We start from the raw sequence: 16,081 nt of genomic DNA, 5'->3' as shown, positions 1-16,081 counted from the left end.
GGCAAAACTTCAGCATTTCCTAACAGTGCCAAAGCCCCCCCCAGCCTTCCTGCCTCCTGCATAGTCTTTTGGCTGGTGTGGATCCCCTTAGTAATGGGCCATACTCACAAGTGTCAGAACTTTGGCTGTAAAAATCATTCATGATTCGGTTGTCATGCGAGGGTTTGGTAGCTATGTGCCTATATTTTATACCTGCAACAGGTTTATTTTTTTATTTTCATGATAGTTTATTTTTTTTTGAGAGAGAGAAGAATTCCAAATTCAACAAAAAGTATTCCATTACTTCCAATAGTTGATGTGTTAAGTTCTCTACTATAAATGTTTACATTTTGTGTTTTTGCATTGCTGCGCAACTCAAAATCACCAAATATCTATAACGTATACATCGCCATGTTATTCATACATTAAAAAGTCCATGTGCAATTCAAAAATCCCAATAATATATACACCGCCGTGCATACAGTGCAAATGACAATCTTCGGTCTCGTGACACATTCAGGGACCACCACTGCTCACCTCAAATTCAGACCATACAACAGAGTCTAATAAGCCTCCACAATTATCATCCTCTCTGTACCTGGAACAGCAAGTCTCCTCCTTCTGTATCCTCCTAAGATCAGGGACTTTGAGGTTAGCATATCCTCATGATGGGAAACATAAGAAAGAGACCCATAGTGCTCTCTATTTCCACATTTATTATTAAAAAAAGGGGTAAAAAACGTACAAACTTCTTTAAAACTGCATGCAATGGTACACTATTTCCTGGATGATGACGTCGCAAGCTTGACTCCTCCCACCTACACGTGTTGCGCCCTGTGTTTGGGCTTCCTTAGTAGGCCTACTAAAAAGTCCCTTATTGTAAGAGGATATGGAAAAGGAGGCAGAGAGGATGAGAATTGTGGGTGCTTGATAGACTCTGTTGTGGGGTCTGAAGTTGAGGTGAGCAGGTTTTTTATCTACTGGTGGTGGTCACTGAATGTTTCACAAGTCCTGAAGATTGTCACTTGCACTGTATGCATTGCGGTGTATATATTATTGGGACTTTTGAATTGCACATGGACTTCATAATGTATGAATAACATGGCGATGTATACGTTATAGACATTTGATGATTTTGAGTTGCGCTGCACTTAATTTTTGGAATGTTTAATTTGCATTTGGGTGTTGTGAAATCACCTACACAGTGACAAAGCTGAAACTGGAGGATTACACAGGAGGACATTGTGTCAACATTGGAGTGCAGATACAGGTTCGCTTACACTAGGAGGTCACATACTTGTTTAGTAATTTGGGTGGCGCGGATTATTATTATTAAAGCATTTGTTACCCTAAAAAAAAAAAAATATATATATATATATAGATATATATATATATATATAGATATATATATATATATATATATATATCTATATATATATATATAGATCATGTTCCTTTAAAGCATGTTATACAGCACAGTGCTTGTGCTGTGTCATTTGGCTCTTTCTATCACCTGAAATACCTTGCTCTGGGCTTCAACAAAATGGCTACCTGTGGCAAGAAGAAACGGGAGCAACGCTGGAGGCAATTAACAGCACACACTAATTTTGGTAGCAGAATTATTAATGTGAAATGTATGTTCCTTGCTAAAGAACATTTTAATCAAGTTGTTATGGGTAACGTTCCACTTTAAGGTGACAGAGTGAGTGGGAGGCATGTAGGGCCTGTCCCTAACCCCACCACCACCACCTTTGTATCATCATGACTAATATGTGAAGGACATGTATGACAATGTTATGTCTGGTAGCTCTGAGGAAGATGTCGGTGTGGTAAAGTGACACAGAAGAAGTGATGTCCTCACCTTGATCTCCACCTGATGCCTCTCCTACGCCTCCTCCATCTCACGGTCCTTGTTCCGCAGTTCTGATTTCTTGTCTTCTAGCTGCCGGCGGGTGATCTCCCAAAAGGTGTGTATCTTGTCTCTCTAGCTGAAAGTAGTTCCTCTCCTCATGTTCTCTGTCCAGTTCCTCCCGCAGGCGCACTATGTGCTCCTCCAGCTATAGAGAAATCACAAAATGTTATGTCCATAAAGTGGCTTCCTTCAACCTTCTTCCCCAGAAGAACCCTGAAACTGTTCTCAGACCTCACTAAAAACGACGACATCTACAGCGTACAGTACAATCACAGCAGGAAGGTTCACACTATTGCTGTTGGTTGTGGGAACCACTGGGATATCGCATTGTGCAAAAGTATCATGCGATTTCCCTGCTGCGTTTTAAAAATGATGCAGGAACCTTTTCCTGCACAGCAGCCCATTCAAATGAGAGGGATGCCAAACTCGTGCAAACACGGTCTGCTGAGCCGCAATAGTGTGACCCTAATAATATAATAATGACAGAATACAGAATGTGGTGTACCTAGATAGAGAGGGGAAGGTATGGACAAAAAACTGAAAAATTGGGGAAAAAAAACAGGCTTTTTTCAAAGCTGTTTCTTTACGAAAAGTCACCAGCAGTCACCAGCTCTCTGCTCAGGAAGAATGGCGGTGTCTGATCGCGAATAGTGGTGTCTGATCGCTCAATTCTCAGTCTTAGACCCGGTGGGGGAAAGATGCAGCATCCACCTAGGCAATTATGATTAAAAAAAAAAAAAAAATCCCAAACTTCTCTTTTAATGAAAGATTTCTGAGAATTTAAAGTCTTAGGCCCCTTTAACACTGGGGCAGTGCGGGCGCTGGCAGTAAAACTGCGCTATTTTAGCGCCGCTTTACCGTCATTTTAGCAGCGGTATTCGACCGCTAGTGGCCAAGAAAGTGTTAAAAGCAGCGCTTTGCCGGCGGTATAGCCGCGATGCCCCATTCATTTCAATGGGCAGGAGCGGTGAAGGAGCGGTATACACACCGCTCCTTCACCGCTCCAAAGATGCTGCTAACAGGACTTTTTTTAGTGTCCTGCCAGCGCACTGTTACAGTGTGAAAGCCCTCGGGCTTTCACACTGGAGTGTGAGGAGCGGCTCTTTCAGGGCGCTTTGCAGGCGCTATTTTTAGCGCTATAGCGCCTGCAAAGCGCCCCAGTGTGAAAGGGGTCTTAAATTATTGCAAGTTCTCTTAGCTGAAGACAAACAAATCCTGGAATACAATTCAAGTAACACTGTACTTCTCAATGCAGTTTTCAAACAAGAGAAATATGCATTTCTGCCACTAGGGGGCACTGCAGCGGAAAGGATCCAGTTGAGTTTGCATGTGGGCTCCATCTTGTATCTCCTACAGTTGGATGATTGTTGGGATACTTTTTTAATTAGTAAAACTACTTCACACTGAATTTTTTTTTTACAATTTTTGTGAAAATTCAATTTTTTTTCCGGAAAATAAATAAATAAATAAAAACCGGTAACGGTTTTATTTTTCCCCATGGCTTCAAAATTTCTGGAAATTTTACATCTCTATACCTAGAGCTGTGAGGGTCAGAGAGAATGTGGACATGATGGAGGGGGGTATTCCGGGGGGGGGATTGGCTGTGGACAGAATAAATTGTTGGCTGGAGATATACTGCAGAAGACAATGCCAGACTGGGAAGATGTTACATGAGACTGGTAGAGATCAATGCCATTACCCCAATCATTGTTCCCACTACAGACTGCTGAGGGCCACACATCATATACCAAAGGGCCACAGGTTGGGCACCAGGGACCCAGAGCATTTGTCACCCCCTGACCTATGTGGATGAATGAGGGTTGCTGTTACTAGAAGACTTTCCCACTGGAGGCAAATACCATTTTGTCGCACTTAGCTGACCTCATTCCTAGTAAGAAGTACCTACCTGATCTTTGCTCATGTCCTCAGTGGACAGTCCATCCACCAATCCGGGGCTCTTCTTCCCCTTCGCCGACACCTTCTTCTTCCCTCCCTTCTTCTTTGGAGGCTGGAGAGGCAACACAGGACAGGTCACATACAACAGAAGACATTTACTTCACACTGGTAGGCGGAGCTGTCCTGTGTTTTTAATGAACTTTAAAACGGTAGTTCCACGCATGCACAGAAGGGAACCGGCTGTGAAGCCGAAAGGCTTCACTGCCGGGTCCCCTTACCAGGAATGATGGCGGCTGCACACGACAGCCGATCCGAAGATTGGCTGGGGTGCCGACATTGCGGGTTCCCTGGACAAGTAAGTGTCCATATATTAAAAGATAGCAGCTGCTGGACCTCCGCTTTAGCCTGGTTTCACACATGTGCGGTGCGAATTGAAGCTCAGGTTTCACTGGGGAGATAACAATCTACTGTTCAACGGATTCATTGCGTTTTTGCTCAGGATTAGAGAGCAGGGAGAGGGGGAGGAGGGGGGGGGGAGAGGGGGAGGTGTAGTGAGGAGAAAGAGAAAATCCTTGTTCAGAACGCAATGCATCTGCGAATCAGATGCGTTCCCATAGGAGATAATAGGCTTGTAGTTCGCACCGCAATGCCCAAAAAACGCACACGTTTTTTGTGCAATGCGCAGTGCGAATGCAACGCACATATGTGAACCAGATACATTCATATGAATGTATTTTAAAATGTCCTGCGAATTAGATGCGGTGTAAGCCGCATCTAATTCGCATAGGTGTGAACCCGGGCTTAATGTCACAAGCATTCAGTAGACATAACTGGTGGAAGTGGAGGTCACATGTTTCCTGGGTATCTTGCTGCACACTGGAGCTCCTCCCCCCACAGGAATCCCCCACAGGAAAGTGACCTCCACAGTTTTGTTTTTTTTAAATCAACTTTAACCCTTTCGCTGCCAGGGCTGTTTTTGCAAATTTTTTTTTGCAGATACGGTTAAAATAATCACAAACATGATGTATTTTCTGAAGGCAGACACCCTAGAGAATAAAAAAGTGGTAGTTTTAATTTTTTATGTCACATGATATTACCGCAAATGTCTAGGAAATGCTAAATTTCTGTACAAAATACACTAAAGTGAATTTAAAGGCAAACAAATGCAATAAACTACCCACATTTTTGGTAAAATGTGAAAGATGAGGTTGCACCGAGCAAATAGATACCCAACATGTCAAATCCTAAATTTGTGTGCGCTCGTGAAATGACAAACTTCGGTACACTATACACTATAGGCGACACTTCAAAAGCCCGCTATAGGTCATCAGTTTAGTGTTATGGAGGAGGTCAGGTGCTAGAATTATTGCTCTCACTCCAGCGTGCGTGGCGATATGCAACATGTGTATCGCAATCAATGTTTTCAAGCGTAGGCGCCCCTGACGCATGTGTTTGCATTCGTACATGCGTATATGTGGGGGTAGGGAGGGCTCTAAAAAAAATTTGGGTGGGGGGGTTTGTGCTTGGGTGTAACTGTATTTTTTTTTGCAAAAAAAAGTTTTTTGTTGTTTAAAGCAGAGCTCCACCCAAAAGGGGAAGCTCCGCTTGTCTGCCACCTCCCCCGCCACATTTGCCACCTTTTGGGGAGGAGGGGGGTGTGGGTGACCTGTTTTGACAGGTACCCACTCCCAGTTCTGCGTGAAGTTCAACCCCCTCCTCCTACAGGTTGCTATGGATATCGATGGTATAATTATGGCACAATTACACAATGAGAGAAGACGAGTGATGGTGATATTTATTGGGGAAACAAAAAGTACAATCGTTTTACCACTCAGTGAGGTCCTTCTGTACAGGGGCCACACTGATCATCTCTGTGTCCTCATCATGTGGCCCCAAAATGACTTCCCCTCATGTCCTAGTATCTCCTCTATGGTTGTGTCCCCTGATATTACAGCCCATGTCAGTATTTGGGGGCTCAGCGGCTGCATAGACAGACATTCGTTCTGATTGCACAGAGGCCCCCCCCAGCGGCCAGATTACTGAATACAGACCCAACACCTGTGTGAATGACACCCTACAGATCACTATACATTCTGCTGTATGATGGAGGTCAGTATAAATTCCCCCATTACATTGGAGGTCCTACTCATTGATGTCACTGGTAAATGGATCCCATTCATTGGTGTCACTACACATTAGGGCCCCCCCAGTCACTACACATTAGGGCCCCCCCAGTCACTACATTAGGGCCCCCCCAGTCACTACACATTAGGGGCCCCCCCAGTCACTACACATTAGGCCCCCCCAGTCACTATACATTAGGCCCCCCCAGTCACTACACATTAGGGCCCCCCCAGTCACTACATTAGGGCCCCCCCAGTCACTACATTAGGGCCCCCCCAGTCACTACACATTAGGCCCCCCCAGTCACTACACATTAGGCCCCCCCAGTCACTACACATTAGGGCCCCCCCAGTCACTACATTAGGGCCCCCCCCAGTCACTACACATTAGGGGCCCCCCCAGTCACTACATTAGGGCCCCCCCAGTCACTACACATTAGGGCCCCCCCAGTCACTACACATTAGGGACCCCCAGTCACTACACATTAGGGACCCCCCCAGTCACTACACATTAGGGGCCCCCCCAGTCACTACACATTAGGGGCCCCCCCAGTCACTACACATTAGGGCCCCCCTCAGTCACTACATTAGGGCCCCCCCCAGTCACTACACATTAGGGACCCCCAGTCACTACACATTAGGGCCCCCCCAGTCACTACACATTAGGGCCCCCCCAGTCACTACACATTAGGGACCCCCCCAGTCACTACACATTAGGGCCCCCCCAGTCACTACACATTAGGGACCCCCAGTCACTACACATTAGGGACCCCCCCAGTCACTACACATTAGGGGCCCCCCCAGTCACTACACATTAGGGGCCCCCCCAGTCACTACACATTAGGGCCCCCCTCAGTCACTACATTAGGGCCCCCCCCAGTCACTACACATTAGGGACCCCCAGTCACTACACATTAGGGCCCCCCCAGTCACTACACATTAGGGACCCCCAGTCACTACACATTAGGGCCCCCCCAGTCACTACACATTAGGGACCCCCAGTCACTACACATTAGGGCCCCCCCCCAGTCACTACACATTAGGGACCCCCAGTCACTACACATTAGGGCCCCCCCAGTCACTATACATTAGCCCCCCCCAGTCACTATACATTAGGGCCCCCCAGTCACTACACATTAGAGTCCCCCCAGTCACTACACATTAGGGCCCCCCAGTCACTACACATTAGAGTCCCCCCAGTCACTACACATTAGCCCCCCCCCCAGTCACTATACATTAGGGCCCCCCAGTCACTACACATTAGCCCCCCCCCCAGTCACTATACATTAGGGCCCCCCAGTCACTACACATTAGCCCCCCCCCCAGTCACTATACATTAGGCCCCCCCAGTCACTACACATTAGAGTCTCCCCAGTCACTACACATTAGGGGCCCCCCCAGTCACTACACATTAGAGTCCCCCCAGTCACTACACATTAGGGCCCCCCAGTCACTACACATTAGGGACCCCCAGTCACTACATATTAGGGCCCCCCCAGTCACTATACATTAGCCCCCCCCAGTCACTATACATTAGGGCCCCCCAGTCACTACACATTAGAGTCCCCCCAGTCACTACACATTAGGGCCCCCCAGTCACTACACATTAGAGTCCCCCCAGTCACTACACATTAGGGCCCCCCAGTCACTACACATTAGAGTCCCCCCAGTCACTACACATTAGCCCCCCCCCCCCCAGTCACTATACATTAGGGCCCCCCAGTCACTACACATTAGAGTCCCCCCAGTCACTACACATTAGGGCCCCCCAACTGAGAGCGAGTCTCGTGAGACTAAACTACGGGACTTTCAGGGGGGGCGGGGGAGAGGCGACAGCGTGTTCTTGGTTCCCATAACAACCAGCCAGTGGGGCGGGGTCCAGTAAAAGGAGGGGCCAGAGGAGAGAGGGGGAGAGGAGTCTGGCTGCAGACTGGAGCTCCACGTTTCATAGGAAACATGTGGCCTCCACTCCTCTTTTTTATTTTTCAATTAACTTTAATGTCACAAGCTTTCAATTGACACAACTGATGGGGGTGGACGACGTAACGACATATTCAGCGACCCGTCGCAGTTTACTACGGAAGTGACGTTCCGTTGCCGCCGGCAACCCTGCTCATCTCACAGATTTGCTAATCTGACAGAAGTTCGCTGCTTTTAAAATTCAACATCTAAGTAGTCAGACGGAGTTCTAAGTACTGTATTTCTCTATAGAAACTCACTTTACTGTTATAAATACGTGTAAAATGCAGAACTCTGGTGGGTTTAACAACATGTCCACTTTCCCCCTTCTTAGTATATCCTTACTGTGGCCGAGTGTGGGGTGTAGCAAGATGGCGGCGACGGAACGCCGTTGCAACTTTTTATCTCGCATGGTATTTGCGCAGCAGTTTTTCGAACATGTTTCTTTGGGAAAAAAAAAACAATTTAATTTAAAAAAAAACAAACAAACAGTAAAGTTACCCCACTTGTTTTGCATAATGTGAAAGATGAAGTTACGCAGATTAAATAGATATCTAACATGTCATGATTCAAAATTGCACACGCTAGTGGAATGGCGCCAAACTTCGGTACTAAACAATCCCCATAGGCGACGCTTTAACATTTTTTTTACTGGTTACATGTTTTGAGTTAAAGAGGAGGTCTAGGGCTAGAATTATTGCTCTCGCTCTAACGTTCATGTCGATACCTCACATGTGTGGTTTGAACATCATTTTCATATTCATATTCATATTTGCGTATGCGTTCGCTTCTGCGTGCTAGCACACGGGGACAGGAGCGCTTTAAAAAAATTTTTGTTTTGTTAATTCCACTTTTTTTTTTTTTTTTAGTTTGACACTTTTAAAAAAAAATAAAAAAATTTTTGATCACTTTTATTCCTATTACAAGGAATGTAAACATCCCTTGTAATAGGAATATGGCATGATCGGCCCTCTTTACAGTGAGATCTGGGGTCAATAAGACCCATCTCACCTCTAGGCTGGGAATCGCCGGCTGAAAAAGCCGATATCTGAATGATGCCTGTAGCTGCAGGCATCATTCAGATATACCCGCTTAAAGTCAAGGTCATAGGACGTACGGCGGGCGGGAAGTGGTTAAAATAATCACAAACATGATATATTTTCTGAAAGCAGACCCCCTAGAGCAGTGATGGCGAACCTTGGCACCCCAGATGTTTTGGAACTACATTTCCCATGATGCTCATGCACTCTGCAGTGTAGTCGAGCATTGTGGGAAATGTAGTTCCAAAATATCTGGGGTGCCAAGGTTCACAACACTGCCCTAGAGAATAAAATAGTGGTAGTTCCCATTTTTTAATGTCACATGATATTACCGCAAATGTCTTGAAAACGCTACATTTTAGTAAAAAACACACTAAAGTGAATTTAAAGGGAAACAAATGCAATAAATTACCCACATTTTTGGTAAAATATGAAAGATGAGGTTGCACCAAGTAAATAGATATTCAACATGTCAAATCCTAAATTTGCGTGTGCCCGTGAAATGACAAACTTCGGTACACTATATTTTCTATAGGCGACACTTAAAAAGCCCCCTATAGGTCATTAGTTTAGTGTTATGGAGGAGGTCTGGTGCTAGAATTATTGCTCTCGCAATCGCAATCCACGTTTTCAAGCGCTGACGCGTGTGTTTGCATTCGTACATGCGTATATGTGGGGGTGGGGGGCTCTAAATTTTTTGGGTAGGGGATTTTATGTGCTTGGGTGTAACTGTATTTGTTTGCAAAAAAAAATATTTTTTTGCTTAAAGCAGAGCTCCACCCAAAAGGGGAAGTTCTGCTTGTCTGCCTCCCCCCTCCGCTGCCACATTTGGCACCTTTTTTTTGGGGGGGGAGCGGTTACCTGGTTTTGACAGGTACCCACTCCCAGTTCTGGCTGAAGTTCGGCCCCCTCCTCCTTCCCCCCCGAAGCTGGAGCATTCGCAGAGCGCAGCTCAATTTGCGCATGTGAAGTAGGAAACTGGCTGTGAAGCCGCAAGGCTTCACTGCTGGTTTCCCTTAGCCAAGATGACAGCGCCAGCACCCAAGAGCCGATTCAAGAATTGGCTCGGGTGAGGACACCGCTGGATGCCTGGGCAGGTAAGTTCCCTAATAGTGAAAGTCAGCAGTACAGGATTTGTACAGGATTTGTAGCTGCTGACTTTTCATTTTTGGAGGAGGGGTGGAGCTCCTCTTTACCTTTTTTTTCAATCACATAAGGGACAAAGAGTTCCCTATGTGATGATTCAGTGGAGCCCCACTGAAGCCAGGCACCGCCTGTGGGGGTCTGTCAATGGGGGGAGGGGTGGTATTTGAAGGGGTTGGGCCAGGGTCTGTCAGTGGAGGGAGGGGTGGAATTTGGGGGTTTGGGTATCCGTAAGACCCCTTACACACTGAGGCGGTTTTCAGGCGTTTTAGCGCTAGAAATAGCGCCTGAAAACCACCTCCCATTCATTTCAGTGTGGTGTTGCTATGGATAATGACAGGGGTTGCTTTGGATACTGATACGGGTTGCTATGGATAATGACAAGAATCGCTATGGATAATGCTACGGGTTGCTATGGGTAATGACATGGGTTGCTATGGATAATAATACAGGTTGCTATGGATAATGACAAGGATCGCTATGAATAATGACATGGGTTGCTATAGATAATGACAAGGGTTGCTATGGATAATGACATGGGTTGCTATAGATAATGCTAGGGGTTGCTATGGATAATGACACGGGTTGCTATGGGTAATGACACGGGTTGCTATGGATAATGATACGGGTTGCTATGGATAATGACAAGAGTTGCTATGGATATTGACATGGGTTGCTATGGATAATGACACGGGTTGCTATGGATAATGACACGGGTTGCTAAGGATGATACAGCTTGCTATGGATAATGGCACGGCACAATGAGAGAAGATGAGTGATGGTGATATTTATCTGGGAAACAAAAAGTATGATCATTTTACCATTCAGCAGAGTCATCCTGTACAGGGGCCACGCTGATGCAGAGTGATTCTGTACAGGGGCCACGCTGATGCAGAGTCATCCTGTATAGGGGCCCCACGGATCATCTCTGTGTCCTCAATGAAGTGACTGGCCTCAGGTGCTACAAAGAGATAAAACAAATTTCCCTACATAAGTTGTACCTGTTTATCTACATCAGTCTATTCCCTATATGCATTCAAAGGGCAGAATTTACACAGGCTCTCTCAGCTCTGACATCAGTGAGGAGAGCTCTGAGAGCTGATTGGAGGGAATTTAACACCCCCCCCCCCTCCACACAGGAACAGAGTGGAGGCTGTCAATCAGTTGGAGATCTCTCACCTGTCACCATTTTTCTCTCAGGTCAAATCGCATGGCAAGTCACAGCCTATTGTCGCCAATGGCAGTGTTCAAATCGGTGTGATGCCAACTTTGCGGTGCCACATTGATTTGAAAAAGTAGCCCATTTCGGATTCGACTTTCATAGACATTTGTGCATGAACCCACACAGATGTCTTCCAAGCCACAGTAACATGCGGCTTTGAAATTGTGCAATTTCAGATGAAGTTGCATGATTTCAAAGCCGCATTCAATGTGAATGAGGGCTAACAGTTCTCTAAGTAATGAATGAGCAGTCTTAGCCAGAGATATTTTAAAAATGTGGGTGTTTATTCATTTTAATTGTAGCCCCACAGGGGCTGCTGAAAATTTTGGATTGTCTGTCACCCTGCCGAGCCCAGCATTTAATCTCAGGCACATCGAGACTTGAAACAGTCAGTAAACTTTGTTTTATTTGTTTTTTATTGAGGGGTATAACTTGGATGGTGATAAGAGATATGTGATGCCCAGCGTGAATCAACAGCAATTTATCTTGGGGACAAACTATGTACACTCCCTGTACATACTCCTTCAGCTTCCTCCTCTATACTCTTGTTTGAAGCTTATTACTCCCAACACCTCCAGCACATCACTTGCTGCAGACTGGTACTCTTAGACACTTGGTTCCCAGGATCAGCTAGCACATATTTGTTGGTTAGGCCTGACACTTGCTCAGCCATGCCTTAGCAACTGCCCTTTTCAAGCAGGGACAGCGGGCCCCTATGATTGTAACAGAGAAATATGGTAGAAAGACCTCATGCTAGCTGTCCTAACTATGGCTACTGATCCCAGCTTGCCCTCTTCAGGCCCTGCCAGCCCTCCTGGCTGCAGCTGCCTTTTTCCACTGCCCATACCACAGTCCACTCCTCTGATTCTGCACCCATCTTTGACTGCAAGCTCCCAGTCCTCCCCAGCGTGCCTCCTGACTGTGCCTCACTCACCAGCCCTCCTGGCTGTGACCAGTTGTCCTCCCTGGAGTCTTTTAGCAGTGCACTTTCCCGCTGTCCTCTCCTTGCTCTCTCTTGTGCCTCCGGTCCAGGACCTTTTCACGTGTTGAAAGTGGTCTCGACTGCACCCAAACCCAGGCCCAAGGTCACTCCCCACCCCAGAATGGGGAGCTCCCTAAAAAGGCCCCCCCGACAGCCTCAGCACTCTCTCACTCCAGCTCTTCCACCCGACAACTCCCCCCCCCCCCCACATTGGGCTGACCCAGGGTATTTGAGGAGGCCTGCCTCCTGCCAATCCAAGTTGGGGATTGGTCAGGGCTCCCTAGAACACCCCAGGTGACTCCACCTCCCCTCTCTTTCCAGAAAGTACCAGAAACTATTGGAAAGAAGTAGGCGGTCCTAGTAAAGTCACCTGTGAGTCACCTAGCACTACTCTGAGCCTCTCCCAACCCAGAATGAAAACAAACAGGCCTAGCAACCAGCCAGGCCTGCCCAAATTTACCTAACCTCCCCAGCACACTACTAGACGGTGCTATATAATAATGAATCACGTTGCAGTTATAGTTTAGCGAGGTTACTTTTGTGAATTCTTGTGTATTAAGCCTCTTGTAGTTGGCAGTTCTGGTTCTCCTCAAGTAGAGATTTATGCCGCGTACACACGGTCGGACTTTTCGTCTACAAAAGTCCAACGGACGCTGACGGACTAAAGCTGGCTGGTAATCCGATCGTGTGTGGGCTTCTCCGGACTTTCAACGGACTTTTTTAGCCTAAAATCCGACGGACTTTAGATTTGAAGCATGCTTCAAATCTTTACGTCGTAAGTACGACGGACCCCGAAGTCCGCTCGTCTGTATGCTAGTCCGACGGACAAAAAAACGACGCATGCTCATAAGCAAAAACTAAACGGAAGCACTCGGTCTAGTAAAACTAGTGTTCGTATTGTAGGTAGCACATTCATCACGCTGCAAAATCTGTGATCGTTCAATGCAGCGCATTTTATTTCTTCTTTACGAAGGCTCTAAAGAACGAAGGTGTTTTGCTGTTCATAATCAGAGTTCTCCCAAACTGATTTCTGGATTCTTTTTCTCTTTGATCTCATGAATGATATAGTATGCCTTTTTAAAACAATGTTTCCATACTAATAATACTTTTTCCCCCTTTTTTTTTTTTTTTTTTTTTTTTTTAGGTTTGTAAAGTTAACACAAAGAACCCATTCTTATTTTTTTTTTTTATAGTGTTTATTTTTTAGTTTTTAGATAAAGTTAACCCAAAGCACCGTTTTTGGTTACGTAATTTTTTTGATTTTCAAGACTTACCACTTGAACATTATTAACATTAGTAATGTATTTTTGGTGTGTTTTTTTTCAAACTCAATGAGATTGTTGTCCCTTGTTAATTTAACATTGTGTGTAAAATCAATGATTTCAAAGAAAACACATAAAGTCTTTTGCTAAACTCAAAAAATATCCATTTATTCATGGTCAAAATAAAATAAAGAGGAAGTCAACGCTGGAAAAAGTCGGTGTACCAGAAAATTGGGATCTTGAGGAGTCCATATAAGAGGGAGCACAATCTGGTCCAAGAATCCCAGAGATCAACAGCACCAGCAGATGATCTAGATGTCCCCAGACTGTGGTCCTACAACAGCCTGCGTCTTCTGTCAGACCAGACTGAACCCAGGTCATCATTTTCTTCTCTTCCCTGCAGCCTTTCCTCCACGCTGCCCTGCAGCCTTCCCTGTAGCCTTCTTTTGAGGCTGTGGCTCTGGTGTTTCAGTTGTGGCAGGAGGAGGAGGAGGAGGAGGAGGAGGAGGAGGGGGGGCTGCCTCATGTAGTTGGGTGTTTTGTGTTAGCGTGCCCTGCAGCCCCTTATGGATTGTTTCCCCAAATAGGCGCTCACAAATGAGGCGCTGCTCCCTATTCATCTGAAGAAGCCTGCTGGCTAAGTAGCAGCCATAGGATTCTTCCGCTTCGGGGGGGCTCCTTAAAAAACGGGTGGCCTCTTGCATGAGGCGCAGGGATGCGTCCTGTGTGACCATCCCCTTCCTGGCCCTTTTTTTGGGAAGGTGGAGGGGAGGCACTTGGGATTCGGTCAGGCTCCTACTGGGCCCAGCCACCTCACTTGACCCAGCCACCTCACTTGGCCCAGCCACCTCACTGGGAGCAGCCACCTCACTAGGAGCAGCCACCTCCTGCCTGACACTGGGCCCAGCCTCCTCCAGGATGATGGTGAATCCGGCCTCCTCCAGGCTGTCCATGGGCCCGGTCTCCTCCTGCCTGCCACTTTCCCCACATTCCTCCTGGATGGACTCATCCTGTGTATAAAAAAAGGACAATAGTTTGAGTATATTTTTTGGGGTTCATCAATGACACACAGTTTGCTTCTCATGAATAGCAAATTCAATGTGAATACTTCTCTTTAATAAAAGAGTCTAATCAGACACCCTAATTATTTCAAGCAGGTGCCAAACATATTTAGCCACTACTGTCAATTGATATGTATACCCAATTTTGAGTGCCAAATTATTTTAGACAATTATAACATCCAGTTAACATCATTAATATTAGTACAGTAAATATTTGTTAAAATAATTTACCTGACTCCAGATGGTCATATCTGGTTCATCCAGGATGGAAGACCCAGCTTGCTCCTCATCAGCCTCTGCTGGGGTGGAGGGAAGGGTGGAGGGAAGGGTGGAGGGAAGGGTTGAAAGTGATGGCCTGGCTTCATTCTGGTCATCCAGAAAACGGAGTTGATTGTAGTACCACAGCCTGGGTACATAAACATCATCTGCTGATGCTCCTGATCTCCTTGATTCCTGGATCTTCTTATGCTCCCTCTTATACATGTTCCTCAAGACCCCAATTTTCTTGAGCAATGTCTCCATTGTTGCTTCCGGGATGGTCGCCTGGACAAAGGCCAGAAGTCTCTCCAGCGTTGACTTCCTCACATGCTTAGCATAATACTGAGGGTGTTTCACCTCCCACAAATTCCTCATCTCTCGATATTTGGAAATAAAAGATGTAAGGAACTCTGGATCCTTAAATAGGGGATTCATTATATCTGGAAAAGATGAAGTCACAAGACAAAAAACACTTTTATTATAGGTTTCGGCTAACCCCTCATCATCTTCTCCCTATGTAGGCCTCATCAATCTATCAAGCCATATAGGCCGCTTGCTACAAAGTCATGACCATAAAAACCAAAAAAAAAAAAAAAATATCTAAAATTACCTTCGTTTTGTAACGTCCAGGTCCACTATCACCTACCACAGAACGTACGTACGACACGTGCGCAAGGCCCCTCTTTATACACTACGCATGTGTGAAACTCCGCCTGCGTCGCCCGCCCCTGACGTTCGAAATTAACTCATGTTCTCCGCCCCCTAATTCGACGCACAGAACGTACGTACGACACGTGCGCAAGGCTCTTTATACACTACGCATGTGTGAAACTCCGCCTGCGTCGCCCGCCCCTGACGTTCGAAATTAACTCATGTTCTCCGCCCCCTAATTCGACGCACAGAACGTACGTACGACACGTGCGCAAGGCCCCTCTTTATACACTACGCATGTGTGAAACTCCGCCTGCGTCGCCCGCCCCTGACGTTCGATTTTAACTCATGTTCTCCGCCCATTTTTTGTTACGGCGCGTAGTGGAGTTAAAGAATGGTGGAGACACCTGAAATGTTGACGACCTCAGGTAGTGGAGACAGCCCGGAGGCAGGAACGTCAGCGAAATCTATGAGGCCTAGATTTAAGGCCTCTAATATGAGTTTTAAAGAGATGGTGGAGATGGTGGCCATTCTTCACAAAGACGACTATGATGGCAATTATGGGCCGTACGCACGGCCAAATTTGCGCAAGG

The 16,081-nt window shown here is 46.3% G+C and overlaps 1 long non-coding RNA gene and 1 pseudogene across 1 annotated transcript in view; one reads left to right on the top strand and one right to left on the bottom strand.

Annotated features, from left to right (window-relative positions):
* LOC141145736 (dynein regulatory complex subunit 4-like) overlaps positions 1-3,894 on the bottom strand; it is a 29,279-nt pseudogene extending 25,385 nt beyond the window's left edge.
* LOC141144816 (uncharacterized) overlaps positions 1-16,081 on the top strand; it is a 238,371-nt gene that overhangs the window by 193,187 nt on the left and 29,103 nt on the right. The gene's annotated exons all lie outside the window — the stretch shown is intronic.

The sequence above is a fragment of the Aquarana catesbeiana genome, linkage group LG05 (genome assembly GCF_042186555.1).
Source record: "Aquarana catesbeiana isolate 2022-GZ linkage group LG05, ASM4218655v1, whole genome shotgun sequence".
NCBI classification, from domain to species: Eukaryota; Metazoa; Chordata; class Amphibia; order Anura; family Ranidae; genus Aquarana; species Aquarana catesbeiana.
This window is presented reverse-complemented; position numbering and strand designations above follow the sequence as displayed.